Below are 20,129 nucleotides of genomic sequence, written 5' to 3' on the forward strand. Positions count from 1 at the left end.
ACACAATTGAGAGATCTTTCAGAGCAAGAAGGAACTTGAGACCTAGAAGGGACAGTCAACGGGCTGTGCTCCTCTTCCTCTACAAGACAGGCCTTCTTGGTAACATTGCATCTTCACCTCCTGCTGAACGAACTCCCAGGACAGCATTTATTCATTTGCTCATTTACTCATTTATTTTGCTAGTGTATTAGCAGTAGTATATTAGTGCTATTGCAGCTAGTGCATTTATCAACAGCAATCCCGAATCTATTATAAGTGTTGCTTCAATAAATCATTGTATCTTTTCAACTTTGCTAACTGTCTCAGTGAAAGTCCTTTGTGGGTCTCTGAAATGTGCAAACTTTGAACTGTTTTGGAGAAGGCCCTTAGCAGGGCTCTGAAACAGGAGATCATTTATCTTTACAGCTTTGTGATGTTGTCCCAGTGAAAGCCTTCGGCAGGATCCGAGACAGGCAAATGTTTAACTGTCTTAGAGCCCTTGGCTCTGAAACAGAAACAAAACCTTTTAGTGTGACAAGTGTAGTAGTTGCTGAAATAAAATAATACAAGTTCATTATTACTGACGAATGGCAGACACCAGAAGAAAGTCTCAAGATGTCACTTTAATCCATTTTGAAAAATGGTTGACTGGTTGGCTTCCCTAAACAACTTCCTAATGCAGGGCAAAATATAGGCATTGTAGTATGTGATGTATTCCAGCTGCATGTAATCATGCTCACACTTTCTCAGGCACAGTGAATACCTAAGTATTTTATGTCAAGTATAGCTATCTCTATAGGAAAAGAGATTCCCATCCACTATAGCTCCCAAGTTCAAAACCTTTTAAGTAGGGGAAAAGAAAAAAATGTGGATCCTTCATGCCCAGAGCTAAGCAGTAACCACAGATAACTTGGGAAAATGCTGTGGTATTACTCTGTTATGTGCAAAATGGTGCTTATTGAGCATAGAAACTGTAAATTCTCCATCAGTTGAAACTTACATTTTTCAGCAATTACTCGTTAAAATAAAATTTATTCATTCCTATCCACATTTCTTTAGTCTAACTTTGACTGCCAGAGTCCTCAGAGATTTGTAGTTAGAAAACAAATTAAGTATAAAAGGCAATAAGTATTGCCTTAGTATCCCTTTAAGCTAGTAGACACTACAATGATTATTAACCAATATAAAACACATTTGGTACAATATCCAGCAGTATACATTTAAACGAATTACAGTTTCATGAAAAAAAAAATCTAAATTCCTCATTCTTAAAGTTAGACCCTGACAAAAGTGAAGATACATTTAAAAATCCAGGGTAATATACGTTGAAAAACTCTCAAAGGATATTTTTCTTGATCTTTAATTTTCAAATTTAACCTAATGTGTTGGTCACAATAAAAAAAATAATCCTAACATAAAGCATTTCTCTTTAGGTGGATAACATTCATGTTGCTGATTATACCATTGTAGCAATACATTAAAATATATACTACACTAATTTGAGACTAGTCCTCTGTTTTAAGTCTGATCTTGACCAATATGATTGTGGTTTTATATAATTACTATAAATATGGAGTTTAAAAAGAAAAAGCCAACCAGAAGACCTCATTACTTACTTTGCTGAAACCTCAAATTGTATCTCAAATTTATGCATGATTTAGGAAAAGGAAAAAAAAACAGTAATCCCCATGCATACTGTCAACCCATCAAGCACTCGTATTAGTTAGTTTACTTTCTGGTCCTACCTATCACACTGATCTAGTGATAAGGAGAATATACCAAATACAGTAATAATAATAATAATAATAATAATTCAAAACCACAGGAATAGTGGTTCAAATATTAAAGCTCATCAGGAATACTGGATAGTTTGAGCCTTGTATCATCTTCTCCTTACTCAATCCCCTCTGCTCTAGCAACATTTTCTCCCCCAGCCTGCCTCTTAAAGAAGAGGAGAGTAACGGATGACTGCTATGAGTTTTCTCCTATTACAGTGTTAGAAAAAGTTCCTTCTGAAATATTCAGCATGTCATAATATGCACAGTAGGGAGTTCCTCCCACATGCCAGTAATTTTCAGTATCAAACAAAACACATAAAACAACATGCAGAAATGCTGGAATGACTTTCATTTCAGGTACTCCTGGAATGCAGAAGCAGTGTAGTGCCTTTGCTGCTCACCTCTGTTTTACCTTTCATTGCACAGAAAAGCCAGTCGTGCAGGCATGTGCAATATGACCTTCCATGTTCATTAGAAGCTTTTCTCTAAGCTCATAATTCACAAGTGCTTTTCTTCATGCAACCTTACTTCCATATCAAATATCAGCTTTCTTCTCCTAAACAGCTCTACAAAATATCCCGCATCTTATTTTACTTTACATATATGTAAATAAATATATATCTATATGCATGTGTATATACATACAATTTTTCCAAACACGACTTTTGCTGCCTTGGGTGACCTGAGAGCACATTTAGGTACATGCTGCCTCTGGGTGATGTTTAAAATTGGGGTATATTTCTGAGATTAAATCAGCATGGAAGGTTAGAGGGTTATTTATCTTCCCTTCCTGTTATTTATCTTCCCTTTCTGTCTTCTTATTTTTTCCTGGTAGTAATCACATTGATAATCACGAAAAGTGTTACCATGGTTTTAAGGTGATACAGTTCAAAGATGAAACATGTCCATTTATCTGGTGTATGCCCATAAAAAAAATTGCCCAGTTAATCTACCACAAAGTGTGAACTCCAGCAAAATATTACACTGATTATTACACCCATATATATTTGGAAAATACTTAAAGGTTTCAGGGTTGGTTGTTTGCATTTATTTTTCTTTCTTTTACAATAACCTGTAGAATTTTCTGACTGCTATTATTAAAATTTTATATTTGGATTTTACTATCATTTATTCCTATCTCAATTTTCTTCCATTTACTTCTTATATCTTCAGAAAAGTGTTGATGTATCTTGTATTACTATAAAATTCTTGGTTTGTCAAAATCTTGCAGGCAGTGTCTTATTTCATACATAAGAACTACTGGTTTCTACTGATACTAGCCAGAAGTTACTTTCCAACTGAATCAAAAGGGTTTCCCTCTGAGTAGAACAGAATTTTTTCAATGAAAATAGAGTTATCAATAAGACTTGGGGGGGGGGGGGGGGGGGATAAAAAAAAAAACAACCACTATTGGTGATGACACAGAATCACATGCACTCAGGAATTCCTTCCTTTTTCCATTCTCACTTACCCTCTCCCTCCCAAAGGTGGTACTGCTTCTAAAACGCACATTAGATATTTAAATTTTTTATTTCAAGTTCATCCTAAAAACTGTATGTGAGTTATGTGTGAATATATACCTTTAGCACAAAATGAAAATATACTTTTAATATTTCCCCGAGTGCTACTTTTTTTGGTCATTTTCTGCCTCCACATTGTATCTCTTATTCAGATACAGTCTCCAAAAATTAGGGGGATCAAGCAGGATAATGCAGACACAGTAGGGCAATTTCATTACAACCTTGTTTAAAGAAATCTCTCCACTAATTATGAGATTTGGACCATCGTCACAAGCTCCCATTTTGTCATCCAGACACAAAAAATTTACTATTCTCAGTCCAGCATCTAGTGGACAGGTGTCCACATCATAAAAGCTACTATTATAAATGACACCAATTACTGATGTACTCAGAAGTGTTTATGCCCATCGATGAGGCATAGTAGGAAGCATTCTCAAGTCATGCTTGTGCTGTACTTAGCTGATTAATTTTAATAACAGCTCCTGATAGCACCAACTGGAAAAAGTGGAGAGGAAAAGAAAGAGAAGAGGAAAAACACAACTTCACATTCAAGAGTCTATCTATGTAGGAATTGTAATAAATACTTGAACTTAAAAAATGATCTGTAGATATCTTGACTATTTGAAAACCTATTACATTGATGGAGTGACTACATCAGTGGACAAGGGAAGAGCTACAGATGTTGTATATCTGGACTTCTGTAGGGCCTTTGTCACAGTCCCCCACAACATCCTTCTCTCTAAATTGGAGAGGTATGGATTTGATGGATGGACTGCTCGGTGGATAAGGAATTGGTTGGACGGTCACATCCAGAGGGTAGTGGTCAACAATTCAGTGTCCAGATGGAGATTGGTGACAAGTAGTATCACTGAGGGGTTCATATTGGGACCAGTACTGTTTAATATCTTCATCAATGACATAGTGGGATTGAGTGCAGCCTCAGCAAGTTTGCAGATGACATCAAGCTGAGTGGTATGGCTGACACACCTGAGGAACGAGATGCCATCCAGAGGGACCTGGACAGGTTCAAGGAGCAGGCCTGTGTGAACTTCTTGAGGTTCAACAAGGCCAACTGCAGGGTCCTACATCTGGATCGGGGCAACCTGTGGTACCAATACAGGCTAGGGGATGCAGGGATTGAGAGAAACCCTGATGAGAAGGACTTGTGGGTACCAGTGGATGAAAAGCTGGACACGAGCTGACAATGTGCACTCATAGCCCAGCAGGTCAACTGTACCCTGCATCAAAAAAAGTGTGGCCAGCAGGTCAAAGGAATTGATTCTGCCCCTCTACTCCACTCATGAGACCCTGCTTGGAGTACTGTGTCCAGCTCTGGAGCCCTCAGCACAGAAAAGGCATGTACCTGTTGGAGCAGGTCCAGAACAGGGCCACAAAAATGATCAGAGGGATGGAACACCTCTCATATGAGGACAAGCTGAGAGAGTTGGGGTTGTTCATCCTGGAAAAGAGAAGACTCCAGGGAGACCTTACTGCAGCTTTTCAGTACTTAAAGATGGATTATAAGAAAGATGGGGACAAACTTTTTAGCAGGGCCTTTCGCAATAGGACATGGGATAATGGCTTTAAACTAAAAGATTTAGGTTAGGTATTAAGAAGAAATTCTCTACTCTGAAGGTGGTGAGGCCCCAGAACAGGTTGCCCAGAGAGGTGGTAGATGCCCCAACCCTGGAAACACGCAAGGTCTGGTTGGACGGGGCTCTGAGCAACCTGATCTAGTTGAAGATCAACCTGATCTAGAAGAAGCTCATTGCAGGGGGGTTTGACAAGATGACCTGTAAAGATCTTTTCCAACCTAAACTATTCTATGATTTTCTTATAGCTTGAGGTTATAAGGACAGGAACAGCACAATGAATAGACTTTGACCTTCATCCTTGGGAGTAGGGAAAGTAATCTAGTCCAAAGGAAGAAAGAGTAAGTACATTCAAGACTTTCTGCCAGTGGATAGGGGCAAGCTGGTGTTTTCATCTCTCCTACTCCCCCTGCAATACCATCCACTCTTCATCACTAAACTTTTTGCAGTCAACACCTGACAAAAGGCAAATGCAGACAGGTAAAGATGATAGAGCTAGTGATTTGATAAACTTCAAATAGTAAAAAAAAAAAAAAAAGAAAAAAGGGGAAAAATACTGTATCTATTACAAGACAAACCCTTGAACACATGCCTTAATTCAAAGAGAAAATAATGCACTGTTCAAGATATAACAGTGTCTGTTGACCTCCCTTCTCTTCCACAAAATGGCTATTACTGCAGAGACAGAGCAAACAAGCACATCGGCATTCTGGGGAGCTTACACTAGGTATTCAGAGAGCACATCCTTCAAAGATTAATTTATAAAGTTTTAAATGAGCTACTAGAGTGAAAACATTTGGAAGAATTTCCCAGATCATAAGAATGACTTTTTTAAAAAAAAAAAACACTCCCAAAATCAAAAAAAAAAGGAAGCTGAATGTTTTATCCAGAACTTACTGATGATTCATCAATTAAAGTGAGCTTTGGATGAAATCCTGATTATTTTTTTTCCCCTCCCATCTCAACATTTTCATCACAAAAAGCATAGGAAGATAGAAAAAGGCTGTATTATGAACATATTTAACTAGCTAGTCCTGCAAACTTACCTTATTCAGTTACTAATTGCTTGTAAGCAATATCTTTATTATCAGTGTAAAACCTTGCCTCAGTGAAGCTCTTTCCCTCTATTTTTTCATCCAGAATAGCAGAATTTAAATAGCAGAATTTAAAAAAAAAAAAACAACCACTTGTGAGCTCCAGTAGCATTGGACTGTGCAGGAACCATACACGATAGTCCCTACCAAAAGTAAATCAGGAACTCCTTCAGACCTCTTGGATGTTTTCTTCCAGAGCAGAATTGGGAAGGAACCAGGATGACACAAAGTTTTCATAGGAAAGGGCTGCATCACAGAATTGCTAATATGGTAACGGTCAGGACATGTGGGCCAGAAGCAGAGGTCTGGCAGGAGTAAAAGCAACTGGTTGAATCTGACAAATTCTAATAGAGAACCCACAGAAATTAGACTGCATCTTGCTAAGAGCTTGACTCTCCGATTCACACACTATTATGCCTGTAGTAAAATTTTAAATGTACACCACGTTTTACAGTAAAAAATACTGGAACTGCTACTCATGGAAATGAGATAATGATTTCTGTTCCTCATTGTACTGTAACAACTTCTTCTCTTTGTTTTTCTGTCAATAACTTTTCCTTGCTTAATTTATTGGTCTGTATAAAAATTGTGGGTTTTTTCTTATGTTTCCCCTCTGTTCCTCTACAGAGTTATCAACTTAAAAACTCTCACTATTGTAGGCAGTGAGTTTTGTCTAAATTTTTCAGTTCTTTATTCACAAAGGACACAGGTATGACTTTCTTTAGTTCTATGCCATTTTAGTCTTCCTTTTGTGCAACAACAGAAAAATTCTAGTGAAATAAAGATGTCACCATTTTCAATACCTGCACTGGACTTTTTAATCTGTCAGTCTTACATCTCCCAGTTCACCTCTTCTCCTCTTTCCTTTCTTTTTAAACCAATTGCATTTTGCTTCATTAGTTATAGTTGCCCAGAATTCTTTACTAACTACATTCTATACTCATCATCTTTAGACATTTAAGATTGGATAACAGGTAACTTTTTTGGTTCAGAGACAATAATTTGTTTTGAATTTTAAAGAGCTATTAATTTTCTACTTTCAAATGAAAGTACATTCATTTCTTCAGAAAGGTTATTCCTCTTTTCCGATAAAGCTAAGGAGCTGCTATTAGCAAGACCACAAAACTTCACGTTGAATAGAAGTCTCATTTGTTTCATCACTCAGTCTCACTATTCATATTTTATGATGCATGCTTTTGACTTTTTGATTGTATTTAATACCTTCTCATTAATGGCACACACTTACCTCTTATCCCTCCTTGCAAAGATCAATTATTGATCCACTTTAACGTAACCGATGTATCTCTCCCCCATCTATTAGCCATGTGTTTTCAAGCATGCAATTTAACTGAATTCTTTCCTCCTATTACAGTTCCTCTATTATCCATTTCTGACAAGCACTGCACTTGCTTTTATTCCCTATTCTTTGTGCTTCATATTATCAAAAAAAGTTACTCTGTGCTCATTTTGTTAGTCATTGCTATTAACTGTAGCAAAAGGAATTTAACCATCATAGTTTTTTCTTGTTTTGTTTTGAAAAAATGCAAATTATTGTTCAAGAAACATATTAAACATTAACAAAAGTATCAAACTAGTATGGTGGCACTGGTCAGATCCAAAAATAGTATAAACTTGTAATTTTACACTAAGATTCTACAGTTCTACACTTTATGTGTGATGTCTGGTTAACAAAGTATCCGTCACATCATCCTCCTGCAAATCAAGCTGTACCAATTTCTAACAGAATCAACTGCTCTCCTCCAAGGGCCTGTATATTTTATACCGATATCCAGGTACCTTCTAAATCATGCTGTAACTAAACAAACGTTTAACTTGGCCAAGATATCCTAAAGACAAAAACAGAAAAGAAACTTTCTTTCCCTCATTGATGGATGTTTGGCCATGACCAAAGCAAAGACCAACAGCAGAACATACTGACAGTAGTTTGTCTTCTTCCTCCAGGTATCACTCAGAAGGTTGATTAGATGCCATAAAGGCAGGTTTCCAGCACATTATTGCAGTTCAACAAATGTCACTGTCTTGTTTCATCCTAGCTTGTCTGAGCAACTCCCATGATCCTGTAAACTGATGCAAGGGAGTAATCTTTTTCCCAGAACAAGCAAGACCAAAACCACTTTGTGAGCAGCAGCAGGCCTTTCACCATCTAGCCCATGACATGGAACTCACCACTCCAGCAGGAACTGACAATAGTGAGGGATAAATATACCAGTCATATACTCTTCCTAGTTAAATTCTGTCACCAAAATATGCCTCTCCCACCACCATATGGGCTATGAGAAGTCACTTAAGCTAAATACTGTTGCATTGTGACCTACTAGCCCACTGAACTTTTTGAGCTGCCTTTTGTGAATCTTTTCAGTTGTTAAGACATTTTAGACAAAGACAGACATCACTTACAGTTGGTATTTTCTTCTTTTGAACTAGCTCAACCTTGAGCATTACACAGAATATAAAAATCCTTCCTACAATTTCAGTATCTGCCAAATCAGATTATATTCCCAAGAAAGACAACTAGACATGCAACAAGAAAATGAAAAATTTACCATGCCTCTCAGTAATCTGCTCCGATGGTTACTTGCCCTCACTGCCAGCAGTTTTCACTGTCTTTCCAGTTTGGGCTTTACTGACTTAAACTTCCAGCTGTTGGATCTTGTTATGTCTTTGCTTGACAGACTAAAGACACCATTATTATCAAGCAATAGCATCATCCCCTATGCAGTCAATTTCTCCTTTGCAAGCAGTAATTCAATATAATTTTTATATGTAGATTAACAACTCTGTGAGAAAGGCAGGCAGGAATACACTCAGTACACTCAAGTCATGTTGTTCCTTTTCACTATAATATTGAATTAATAGCTATGTTATTATTTAGATTATTAGTCCATATATCGCAATCTATTCATATCCCACAGCTAAGCAGCATGTAAAAACACCAGGTGGCAAAAATCTGTATTTTTTCAAATTAAAATATATAAACATGCACAAAAGCTCTAAGAATACTAAAGTATGGAGCACCACTTTCAATGGCTGACTGATTAGCCAAATTATTCTCAGGTAATTTGTTATCTCTCTAGGAATCCTCATTTTATACTTTCCAGTGAGCAAAGCTCAATTTTTGTATTACTGTTTTCCTGAATTAAGTCTACATGACTTTTCTATTCAGAAAGTCTCATTTTAGCAATCAGCATAGGAAGGTAATCAGAACCCATTTACACAGTAAGGCAAGTTAAAATTCATTAGTGCTTGTTGCTCTGTACCAGACTTTGGTGTTTACTCTAAGTCATATTTCAGTTTAACAAAACGAATGAGTAGTACGTGCACATACTGCACTAGACATTTAAAATTAAAATGTAGTTACCAGTTGTCAAGATCACGTTTTGAATGCATTTACCTGTTTTTCTTTCAAAAAGACGTTAAGATTAGAGGTTGCCAAATCTGCCAGGCTTCAGGACCCAGGAGGATTCCTCTTACTGCAGCTGGGTTGATGCAAGGCTGCAGTGACTCCTAGTCTCCAGTTGGAGCCAGTGGCAAGGCTGCCCACGTGTTCCCAGACAGACAGCCACACACCATAAACGTATACTTATCCACATATATTTACATACACTCACATCCAGTCACACAGATCCGCATAGACAGAGTAGTGCCTTTACCAGTATCCATAAAAAGCACAAGGCTCTCACAAGCAGAAATAGTACAGATGGCCTGATCTTTCTCCCTGGCTGATCAGAACCAAGTCCACCACTGGAATAGACAGATACACACATACGTTGCCTGCCTCTCCATTAACTGGTTGTGGACACTTGGCCTGGTCAGTAGCTGGCTTCTAGACCCCAGGGCTCCTCCAGCAGCTGCTACATCAAGTCCCTGAGATTTATGCTCACTGCAGTTGCTGGTACTTGAGGACTAGTCTGATCTGCAGTTTGCTGGCATTCACCCACATACAGAGCAGAGATTGTGCTGCGTGGATGGAGGATGGTTAGAAACAGCATTTAAGAAAAATATAGATTGACTACCACAGTCTGTCGTCAGTCAGACAAGAGTATTAACCGTCAACATGTATGCCCTCAACAAGCCTCTTTTACCCTTCTTTTACTCATCTGTCTATTTTTCTCCACACTTGTTCAAGATGGACCTACTGGTCCACCTTGAACCTTCCCCACATTTGGTCTCATAGTAAAGTTTCACACCCCACCACAATCCCCTTAAAACATTATATTTTTTAACAGTCCCCAAATTCTCTTCCGTTTGTAAGTTCTATGCCCCTGAGAGGCAATAACCTTTTGCTTTTCGTAGCCTTTCAGGGATTTTTCCTGACTCATTTCTGGGCAATTCAGCTGCAATGGTCTAAATCATTTGCCTTTGATAGCTTTATTAAGAAGCAAACTGGATGTGCTCCTTTCAGCTTTCATTGATTATACTCTGGTGTCCCAGCCTATCATTATTCCTCTGATCCTTACTTGGTCTTTGTGTTTGTTAGCCTTTAGCCAGACTACCTAACAAAAAATGTATCCTGATACTAGTTAATTACATGCAACCACGTGATCACCATGACTGCATTTCAATGTCAGCATATAATGGTATTACTAGCTCTACAGCAAATCAATGTAAACAGGCTCGATACAGTCTTGACAAATATAATGCTTTATTTGATTTGGGAGGGGAGAAACCGCAAAATATTGAGTTGCAGCGGTTACAATTCCAGACACCTACCAAAAAATATCCGATCACAGGAATAGACTTCATCTATAGTGGAAGCATGGGAGCTGTCAGGAGAAATGTGTTTTTCATGGGTCAACAGCCCAAAAGAGATGAGGCTGCTGCTCCACGTCCCCAGGCCCAGCCAGTAGCGAGGCTGAAGATAACATTCCCAGCAGGCACACGGACAGGAGCACGCACACACACACACACAGAGACAGCTGGCCACACAGATCACAGACACACAGAGCATTCATACAAACAGACAGCACCAGCCTCTTCATCCTGCTCCCCTCTGGCTGGACAGAATGGAGGTCTGCTAGTTAGAATAAGTGTGTGTGTGTATAGACACACACACACATACAGAGAGTGGATCTCTCCAGCAGATGGGCTCAGACACACAGTGTGCCCAGCAGCTGGTCCCTGGAGCCCAGGCTTCCCAGTGGCTAGCATCTAGATATAAGAGACACAGAAGCTGCAGCCCTGCTCAAGTTGCTGGGACAGACCATCACACACACACATACACAAAGTTGACCAGGAATGTCTAGGTCCCAATAGCCACCCTTTGCTGTGCTGTCTTGCCCCTAGAGACACCTAGGTGCTCTCACACCCAGAGTCAGCTCTAGAGACCTGCTCACCATCTTGCTCCCAGGTCACTTCTACTCACCAGCTTGTCTGGCTTGATCTTCGCTAGTGCTCACACACACTTTCACAGACCTGCACTTGCTCCAGTTGCGAGCACCACGGACACATGGGCCCTCTGCCCCATGGGATCTTACCCCAGTTGCTGCACATAGACCCCCCTACACACACAGAAGAGCACGCACCCACTCAGGGAAGAACTGGAAAGGAAATTAACAAGTAGGACAAGCTGCGGTGAGCATGTGTGGGGCAAGGCCAGACAAGAGTACTTGTGATTTACATGTGATGGACCCTTTTAATTGCTTTTCCCTCCCTGTTTTCCCCACTCTTGTTCCTACCAAAATCACCTAAACCCCTCCCTTTTCCTACCACTAATGCTTGCCCTAAACACCCCATAAATCCTGTGTGATTCCAAACTGCTTTTCCCTTGCATCCCACAACGTACCCCACCCCTAGGCAGCAACTCCTCTTAGTGTGAAAGAGAACTGCTCCCAATGACTTGTCATGATGGATTTCGTGCCTGGACACTGGAGCTGATGGCTCAGCTGCAACAGCTCTTTGAAGGGCTAGGACAAGGTGATGGTTCCTCTGGAGTCCTCAATTCAGGTTCCCACCTGTCATCATGCATTCCTGTGCTTCTCTGGTCATGTGCATATGGGCCCTGGATGGGTTGATGGCCACTGTGATGGCCTAGGAGTAGCCCAGCAGGGTATTATTTGGGAACCCCCTCCTGCCACTGCCTCTCTGAGCTCCTTTATTGGTGTGCAGATGTGTTTTATCATATAAGCTAACAGCAGCAAGACAGAAATAAAATGAGTCAATATAAAAGGTATGGAGCAACTTCAGACAACCAGGCAATGAGCCAGGTGAGAAGAGAAAGGAGAATATGTAGGAAGAACAGAAAGAAAATCCTGGAAGGTGTTCCAAAAAGTATTTAGAAAGACAAGGAATGCTGCAATACTAACCATGCATACACAAGATGAGCCCAGATTTCCAACTGAGAGCTTGAAGATGTCAACATGAACAGGTTAGCACTGAAGGTTTTGTTTCCCTCACTGCTTCTGTGCCCCCACACACCTGATGTTCAGAGCCGCCTCTGCAGCAACCAGCATGGACCCAACAGGAAACAAACCTGACATGCTTGTACTTGGACTATCCGTCACCAAGACAATTTCTCATAGTGGCACTGCTGAATTTCACAACTGCTATACATGACCATCTGCAACAGTAAGCCTAAATAAAAAAACCATCTCAATGTTTAGCTATTGCTGTGGGTACAACACTACAGGTAGCCCTCCTTTCCCCAGTGCGACAAGTATGAGGTACTTATTTAGGTATGTAGAAAAAAATCTCATCAACTGGCTACTTAAGCTTATAAACCTTTGATTTTTCCAGTGACCCAGCACAAAGTGCACTAAGACGGTAATTTCACTGAATCAACCGATAACCAAGTACAATAACATGAATCCAACCACAGACTAAGATCCCACTGCATAAGCAGACAGTGTAACGACTGATTAAGCAAATAATTTGCCAAACACCTGACTGTGCTGAGACTTGAACCAGATGTTTACAGAAAAATTAAGCAAAAGATGTTTTCCAGAATTTTCACATTATAAAGCTTGTTACATGATGACCAGAGATGTCAGATAAATATTATAAAAAAAAGGTCATCATCTATTCTAAAAGGAAGGATACTTTCAGATGGGTTAATTAATTGGTGGCAACAAGGAACCTTTCATGTAATCACGGAAGCATTGTTAACAGTAATAAATTGCACCTTCCCTGAAGCAACATAAAATCAATGACTTTACAAGAAATTGTTAGAACAGTAGTGATGCTTTAAGAACAACTCTCTTTTGAAATGTATGAAGGTTGTGATGTGAAGGCCATTAAATTTTCATACATTTAATGAATGAGACATATTTGATGATGTTGAGTTAGACCTATTATCTTGAGAACTAGAGTCTGTATTGTTGGATAGTAGGGATAGAAATACTTACATAGCTTCCTGAGGAAAAGTCTGGATTGATTAGGAAACCTGGTCAAGTGGCTAGTAAAAACTCAAAGTTCAATTATTCTTCCACCATACCTGGAATAAGAATTAGTCCTCAGGGTAATCGTAGGCAATAGTGCCCACTAAGGTGAGACAGACTAGGTCCTCCTAGATTGAGATTTTCCTGTTCTCATCATGGGCCAAAGCCAGGGCTTGGGGTGTGGATGGCAGAAGATTAGTCACGACCATTCTGCTTTACCTCTGAGACTATATATCTTATATACTGTGTAATATATTCACAAGACGTATATATCTTATTTGAATGTGAGATAGGTAATATGAAGAAGTCTATTTTTACTAGAAATGTTATTTGGTAGGGAGGAGGGAGAGGAAAGAATTTACAACAAATTGTAAAGTTTCTTACTGAGGGAAAAAGTCCCCAACAAACTGTAATCATAGCCTTCTGGAAGAAAGTAGTCATACTGTTCCTCCAAGCAAGGTTTACTTCAAATTTACTGATATTTCATATGAATTCAACAGATGTTGAAAAAGATTCCAAGAGTAACCACTGTCACGACAAATTTCATCCTGCTTATTGATCTTTTGTTAAAATTGGCAAATTGCTATAATTTTGCTATAAATGGCTCTTCTCTCTCACTATTATGAATCTAGATAACTTCCCCACAGTCACCTGGAAAAGGTATATCAAAACTGAGCTTTACTTCAGTATAAGTTGACACAGACTTATATAAGGTAACTATTTTTGTTACCTAGGTCACTAAGGATTTTTCTGATTGCTTTGGATGAGACACAGATTTTAATTTCCCCCCCGCCCCCATTTTTGAAAAATTAAGGAATTCCTTTGAAAATGTAGTCAGGTCACCACTTAGAGTTAACCCTTTTCCTTGTCCTTACATCCACTGGGGAGAGCAATTGTCATTGGCTCTGTTGTCCCAGCTATTTCTCCCCCCTAGCTTGTAATTAATTCTTAATGTTAATTATGGATAACTAAAATCTACTATTGAAGATTAAACATACCCATCTTTTTAAAGACTAAGCCAGAGGTCATAACAACTGTCAAGAGTTACACAAACATGATTAGTACTAATTTAGCCTTAAGTGCTAAAGCATCACTTAGCACATAAACTGAAGCAGTTTTTACACATAATTTAACCAGTAGGAGATTTACCCTTTGGTGTTGCATAACTAGAAAGAGGAAATTCCTGCTGTGGCATCCTCCAGAAAACAATTCTTTTGATAGGGAATTATTGGTAGAACAGATGAAGAATTTGCCTTTTATACTTAATCATGATATGAATTATAACAAACATACATGAATGAGAAACATAGAAATGGAGAAAGCATGCTATCTAATGCTAAAGGTATATGCCTGAAAAACTACTCACCAAGTTTAAAGTGATAATTATAGAACTTTAGACACTGTCCTGGAAAGGGAAAAAAAAAAAAAACCAACAGGAGGATATCATACTGTGTGTCCACCTTACTATGACCAGGTTAGGATACATTAAAAGGCTATTCTCTGTGATTACTATGATCAATAAAAATACATTTCCCACACTGACCATTAGGTTACAATGGAGTTAGATAATATTCAATTATTTACTGTTACTTTTGGGAAGCTTGTATGGCTGAGCAGAATTTAATCTGTCCCACAAAATTTTAAATTTGGTTAAGAAGAAATTAAGAGGCAAATTTAACTCTTTACTAGAGGCAAAAAACACATTTCCACAGAGGAAAACTTTGTGATGCCTTTTTCAGAATATCCTTGGCTTGATAAAACAAGTTGTCTTCCACATTGAGGTCTCAGAACTACCTTATCAAAAGTCCTGTCATCTGAAAAGCTCAGCCTGATCAATGGCTTATAAAATAGATTAAATATATCTGATCACGGAACCCACACACAGTCCAATTCACAACTTTAACATATAACATATCTTTACTATCAAACTAAACAATTAGCAAAGACACTGTTTTTTGAGGCATATCATACTGCTCCCACAACTATCCTACTTCCATTTTGATTTCATTGACAAATTATTGTTGTAATATTCCTCTAGGATTTTCTTGTTCTCTGAGATTGTATTTGTTTCTACTTGGCTCAACTCCAAATGCGTAACACAGACTGTTACACTTCAAAATCCTTATCCAGCCAAAAAAAATCTTTATGTCTATGTTTTGTGTTGGCTGTAATTAGAATTCAAGATCTGAATAACCCTAATGTGAGAATTGCTCAGTTTTAGCCTTTCACATGCCAGCTTCATAGGAACTACTCCCCTCCCCTTGCCACCAAAGGTAAAGAAGGAAAAGAGGAGGGGGAAAAAATTAATAAATAAAGCAAAACCCAGAGTAAGCCAGTGTCTGGACAAAAATCTATTGAAATCTATTTTAAAATACTTAGGCGATAGCCTAGTGCTTTACACAAGAGTAGAATCAAGCATAACACCATTCTGGTCAAAGGTTTCACCCACATGATCTGGAAATTATGTCAGTTTCAGCCATAATTTGGGGGAGGTTTGGGAAAGGTGAGGTGAAGAAGGGAAGTGGACTTGAGCGGAAAGAAAGGGTAGTGCTTTGGCCTCTACACCAACAATAAACCTATTAGAATAAAGCACTATAACACACCTACCAGGGGTCACTGTAGGCGTACTGCCTCCCATACACCAACATCTGTGAGTTATCTGTTGCCAAACCCTGGCCAACCATTAAGAACAGGTCTCTAAATTACCGTGCCAATTACGCACAGCAGCGGGTTTGCTATTGCTGGTCCATCTGCACAAGTGATAACATAAGCCAGCTGCAGCTGACTAAAAAAAGTATCCAATGATGCTAAACTCAAAAATTGTCAAGAACAAGACCTTCTCTCCTTGCTAGCTTTACTTTCATCAGATCCACGTTCTTTCTTATTATTAGCTAAACTGTATCTTTCCAGACTTTATTTCATATGGATGGAAAACATGAGTCTTTAAACCAGCTGGAATTCATGGCCATGCCCCGGATATCCAGCAATCTCTGTTTCACCATGGACCAGTAGACTCTCAGACTCTTCTTGTCCTTGTGAACAAATTGTTTTAACTACTGTTAACAAACAACAAAATATTTGCTGTAAACAACTTCTTTTAACTACACAGGCCCATTTTGGAAAAGTCCGTTTTGTAACAGGTTTGGCCTTCCTGAAACTCTCTGTATAAGCTCAAGTGTTTTTTAATCAAATTGAAACAGGATATGAAAACTCTTTAAAGACATCTAACAAGTCATCAGTATATCATTAACAAAACCACCTCCATTTATTTTAAAACAAAACCTGTATGTGAGCTAACATCTAACACCACAGTGCTATAGCAAAAGGGAGAAGTGGAAGAGTCTTCTCAACCACATGAATGCAAAAGTAAAATTAAATATAAACAGTCAGCTTTTCCTCCTTTTACTAACTCGGCGCCAGAAAACTCATCCCATCTCAGCAGAGACCTTGGCATGGATCCTGTATAAAATCATAGCATTCGGTTTCCCATGACTAGCTCAAAAATCTTTTCTTCGTGTTGCAATATTCAGCAGGTAATTGATTTGAGCTGATTTACATTTTAAGTTTTACAGTGAGACTGGTGAACCCTCTGTGTCAGTAGTTTCACAGATGAAAACTAAAGACAACTCTCCAGCCATTTATGAATTATCCATGAACACATTTGAGCTTTACAAATTGGTTTGATATTCAGATCTATATGATGAAAGGTCCAAGCAGATAGATCTGTTTAAACAGAAAATTACCCAGAAGAAATTGTACATAACAAGACATATACACTCCACTCAAAGCAAAGGTGGTGTTGAGAGGAGCCCTCTCATTTCACTGGCAGAGAAAACGAGAATCATTCCTGCATGTGACTTTCTAATGTGGGTGGCAGACAGTGCCAAGCAGGGGAGGTCTTTACTGACTTTGAGGCATTCCTCTGAGCAAGCTAAGAAACTGCTCATGAGAAAAGACTCACCACATCCCAAAGCTGTAAATATCAGCTACAGCTTAAAGGGTGTTAGAAAACATGAGAGCTTATGCAGTGTTTCAGCTAATTTTCTACTATACCCAGCCGAACTGAAACGAAAGTCTTCTAAAATTAGGCTCCTATATAGCTTAACTTTTGAAAGTTAAATTAGAAACATGCATATGGTCTTATCACGGAATACCCTGGTGACTGTGAGATGCCATTTATTCAGGGACAGAATAGTCTGCTTCTATACACACCCTAAGAGGAGTGAAGTCCTTACATATAGCATATGCATGAGTACATGCACATGAACACGAGTCTATATGCATGACATACTGTCACAATTAGGATAATATCATGAGCTCTGAGGTTCATCATGAAGCTGTGCAAGCGGAATAATAGAAATACTTTTACAGCAAATCTGGTGCAAAAGGAAAAAGAATATCCAAAATAATGTACAGCTTGTTAAAATCAGAGGCACAGTAGGACAATGATGTGGTTCTTTTCAGTAATTCTTTGTACCCTAACTTTCATGCCACTTTTTCTATTACTACCTTTGCATAACACATTTTTCCATTTTCTTCCTTCCCCACCATCATATCATGATATCATGACTGCCTTCTGAGTACACAAAATATCCCCCACCTTTTCTTCCCAACACCAGTTGCCTTCCCTTTAAGGCGTTTGCTAAGAAGAAATATCCCACTTGATAATACTCACAGGAACAAAGACCAATGATGGTGTCTTTGCACAGTATTTCACGGAGTCCCTATATCCTTTTGTTTCTGTAGAACTGGATCATTCCCTTGGCTTTTGCCTTTTTCATATGCAGTTGTCTAAACATTTTCTCCATTCACTACGCCAGCTTAACATATGCATGGCTTCAAAAGGGTCTTGAAAACACTTTGCCTGACCCAAGCTTTCTGATGCTTCTCCCTACAATGTTTCAACAGAAAATTCTCTACTAGTTTGTTGAAAAGATATGTAAACATATATATATGTGTATATATACACATGTATATATAGGTAGCATCTTGAGAACAACTTCTCTTTTTAGATTCTTAAACAGAACAAAAATAAAACAGCACAGCATCAGTTCACCTTACCTTGTTGCGCTGCTTGAGTTCACACAATGCAGTATAATTGCACGACAAGAAGCCGACACATCCTACTATCAGATCTGAGTGCTGAATCATTCTTTCTTGTATGTTTAAAGACATTTATTGCTGAAAAGTTTTTTTGGGGGACAGAAAAGATGGCATTGAAGCCAGATATGGGCTGAGTTTGCTTTTGTTTGTATTCACAAGGCTAACCAATTACATCCTTTTGTTTTCCCCTCCCACCATGGGTAATTGGGTTTTTATGTTAGTCTCACATGCTGAAAAACAATATTGTATACTCAATCTTTCTGCAAAATAAAAATACACCCAGCAGACTGTATTCTTTTAAAAAAATCTCTTCCCTGGGAAGCAGAAAAAATCCAGGCATCTTCCAAGAATATTTAAAAAAAAGGAGAAGTGACAGGAGGGTGCGGTGGAAGGAGCATCAGAACATAAAGTCTAATGAATGAAAAGTCAGACGATAGTATCTCACACTGAATCATGGCGTATAGGGTAGTAGTCCCTGCAGTACAGAATTTCACTAAGGAAAAACATTTGGAAAATGGGACAACAGTGGAAAATCAGGAAGAAACAATGAAGATGCCAGTCCAGTACTTCAAGTTTGGTATAATCTTACTCACGTGAATAATCTTATTAAAGATGCATATCCTTTTGTTCACAATCTGTTCTGATAGACAGACAAATAAATAGGCCCAGGTCACTTGAATACAATAATTACATATTTTCAAACCAAAGAGTAAATAAATACAGACTGAATAGCACTGCTCCACCATTCTTTTGTATGAACGTTCAAAAAGCATACTATTTTCATTTACAAGGCATGATAAAAAGGGACTCCTCACACAAAATACTGAAGGAAGATGGTAGTAATTGCACTTTGACTGTACTTAATACTTATTGGCATAAGAAGAGAAAAGCTATTAAAAGTTTATTACTATCGGACATTGTTGATTTTCCCTAATTGTTGTGTTTAATAATGCAACAACTACCCAGCATGATATGCGTGTTATTTTATGTAACATAGTTCCAATAATTAATCTCTAAAAGCAGTATGTGTCCTTCTAATGGATTAGGATTCATACATTTTGTTGGGACAGCTGCTAGATGACCAGCAGCTACAAATAATAAATTGATAGACATTCTTTTTAGGAAACTACTCTGCTTATTATTGCACTAGCAGTTTGATTTTTCCTGGAACTGAAACCTTCACAGACACAGCTCTGCTAGGAGGCAAGCGGAACAAAAGACTAAGCTCAAGTATGCAGGGACCATCTCAGGGTGCCCCAAAAGCTTTGACAGACAGGTTCCAATTGGTTTAACCTATCTTTAAACATTTAAGCAGTCATTTAACATATTACAGCTCCCATTTGCCTAGATACTCCATCCAAGATGGTTACTTCTTCTCCTGCCACAGCAAACAAGTTCACTCAGTTCTCAGCCTAACGTCAAAGTTTACTGGCCAGGGGAAATGTGTTTCTGCTTATATTCATTGGGGTAGCCCTTGCATAGATATTTCCCAGTCCATCTGCTTTCCTACAGGTCAGTAAATCTCGAATATTGCTTGCCAGCATGTAGTTATGACTTATACTGCCCTTGTCCTCAACTATACCCTCTGCCTTGGTAGCTAGAGGGATATCATTAGTGTTTTGCACTATCCACTGTTTTTACACTGCTGGATATATTTCTCAAGTAGAGA

This window comes from Rissa tridactyla, chromosome 1, assembly GCF_028500815.1.
Source record: "Rissa tridactyla isolate bRisTri1 chromosome 1, bRisTri1.patW.cur.20221130, whole genome shotgun sequence".
Classification (NCBI taxonomy): domain Eukaryota; kingdom Metazoa; phylum Chordata; class Aves; order Charadriiformes; family Laridae; genus Rissa; species Rissa tridactyla.